Below are 2,936 nucleotides of genomic sequence, written 5' to 3'. Positions count from 1 at the left end.
GTTTGGTTCTAGGATGGGTCTTAGCTCTCATGTCTTAAATGCTCCGCAGGTCCCTTAAAGACATGGTTCTATTTGATCCTCAACCATGAGGTAGCTTATTAACCATACAGTGATACTCCATCTCATGTACTGGGCGCATGCTTTCAGCAGAAGGACGTCATGCTTGGTAGAGGGACTGAAAACCGGGAAGCCCTTCAAAAAGATGGATTGACCCAGGGGCTACAACAAGGGGTTCAAATATAAGCACAATTGTAGAGATGGCACAGGACCAGGAAGGGGTTCGTTCTTTTATGCATAGATAGGGTCGCTATGGGTTGGGACTGACTCACCGTCCCTACCACCACCACCGAATTTTTATAGGTGAGAAACGTAACATTTTAGAGAAGTTAAATTACTTTCCCCGGGTCAAGTAGCTACTGAGGCGCAGACTCTTGATGAAACCCCAGGCCCATCTAATGGTAAAGCCCAAGAATTTAAACCTGGTTTGTGCAGCTTGTAGCTTGTACAGATCCTGGCTTTTGGACGCAGAACCTAGCTATATGCTGCTTATAGATAGGTGCAGCAAGGAGTTTATGAAGCATCGTAGACCCTGAAGTTTGGTGGGAATGGTAAGGAATAAGACGGGTATACTTTCAAGTACCAGATATGCTCAAGTACAAGTTGACCCGAATATCAGCCAAGGCACCCAATTTTACCACAAAAACTGCATTAAAATATGTACTGACTGACCCATAGCCCTACAGGGGACAACACTGGAGACAGTGAATTGCACCCGATCTGAGCCCACCACCCTGAGGCACAACACTAAGGGCGTGCAACAGAACAGCAAGGGGAGCAGAGCATGGAAGTCCCAGAGAGTACCAAAAATAGGCTTTGGGGCCAGGGCGTGGCACCCCATCAGACTCCAGAAAATACTCCTAAAGGTCAACAAACAGACCGTGAACTAACTACAAGCTTTTATTTTTCTTGTCATTGTTTTTTTGTTTGTTTTTATTTTTTAAACATTTTACTAGGGACTCACAACTCCTCACCATCTATACATCAATTATATAAAGCACATCTGTACATTTGCTCTCATTTTCAAAGCATTTGCTCTCCACTTAAGCCCTTTGCATCAGGTCCTCTTTTTTACCCCTCCCTCCCCGCTCTCCCCTTCTTTATGAGCCCTTGATAATTTGTTATTTTGTCATATCTTGCTGTGTCCGACATCTCCCTTCACCCCCTTTTCTATTGTTCATCCCCCAGGGAGGAGGTCACATGTAGATCCTTGTAATCGCTTCCCTCTTTCCAACCCACTCACCCTCTACCCTCCCAGTATCGCCCCTCACACCCCTGGTCCTGAAGGTATCATCCGCCCTGGATTCCCTGTGCCTCCAGCTCCTCTGCTCTATCCAGACTTGCAAGGTAGAATTTGGATCATGATAGTTGGGGTGGGGAGAGGAAGCATTTAGGAACTGGAGGAAAACTGTGTTCTTCATTGGTGCTACATCACACCCTGACTGACTCATCTCCCCTAGACCCCTCTGCAAGAGGATCTCCAGTGGCCGACAAATGGGCTTTGGGTCTCCACTCTGTACTTCCCCCTTCATTCACTATGGTAAGATGTTTTCTAGTTTTTCTCAGCTGATGCCTTATACCTGATCCCTTGGAAACCTCACGATCGCACAGGCTGGTGGGCTTCTTCCATGTGGACTTTGTTACTTCTGGGCTAAATGGCTGCTTGCTTACCTTCAAGCCTTTAAGACCCCAGATGCTATCTCTTTTGATATCCGGACACCATCAGCTTTCTTCGTCACATTTGCTTATGCACCCGTTTGTCCTCAGCGATTGTATCATGGAGGTGTGCACCCATTGATAGGATTTTTTGTTCTTTGATGCCTGATAATTGATCCCTTCAGAACCACGTGATCACACAGACTGGTGTGTTCTTCCATGTGGGCTTTGTTGCTTCTGAGCTAGGTGGCCACTTGTTTATCTTCAAGCCTTGAAGACCCCAGACCCTATATCTTTTGATAGCCAGGCACCATCAGTTTTCTAGAAGAAATTATTCATCCATTGAGGGAGTACTTGAGCAGAGGCCCAATGTCTTTCCACCAACTTAATACTAAACCTATTTATATAGGCACATAGATCTATTTCCCCATCCTCATATATATATATATATTTGCATATGTGCATGTCTTTGTCTACACCTCTACAAATGCCCTTTGCCTCCTAGCTCCTCTATTTCCCTTGACTTTCCTCCTGTCCTACTATCATGCTCCGTCCCCACTGGTGTTTCAGCTATACCTCTTCGTTACATTACCCTTGATCATTCCCTACCAGGCCTGCCACACCCATCTCACTACCAATTTGGATCACTTGTTGTTCCTTTGTCCCTGGGTTTGTTAACACTACTTCCTTACCCCCCACCTCCCCGTATCCCATGTCCCCCCAGAACTGTTGGTCCCATTGTTTTTCCTCCAGATAGCTCATCCAGCCTATCTTATTTAGACAGACCTGTGGAGATAATAACATGCACAAAAACAAGACAGAGGAAAACAAAGCAACAGTATACAATAAAACAACAACAAACCACTGACAAAGAAAACAAAACACAACAAGGAAAAGCTTGTAGTTAGTGCAAGGATCGTTTGTTGACCTTTAGGAGTGTTTTCCAGTCCAGTCTGTTGGGGTACCACGCCCTGGCCCCAAAGTCCGCTTTCAGCATTCCCTGGGAACCTTCCTGCTCCATTCCCTTGCTGTTCCGCTGTACTTCCCCAGTGCTCTGCCTCGGTGTGGTGGGATCAGGTCGGGCGCAATTCCCACACTGTGTCTCTGGTCCTGGCACCTGCAGGGCCATGGGTCAGTGAGGGATGTTTCATAGTGGTCCTCTCTATGGACTGGCTGTTCTAATTGGGGTCATCATCCTCAGGGCCTGGTGGGCCAGGATGTGC

This window comes from Tenrec ecaudatus, chromosome 7 (assembly GCF_050624435.1).
Source record: "Tenrec ecaudatus isolate mTenEca1 chromosome 7, mTenEca1.hap1, whole genome shotgun sequence".
Lineage (NCBI taxonomy): Eukaryota > Metazoa > Chordata > Mammalia > Afrosoricida > Tenrecidae > Tenrec > Tenrec ecaudatus.
Note: the sequence above shows the minus strand (reverse complement) of the source record.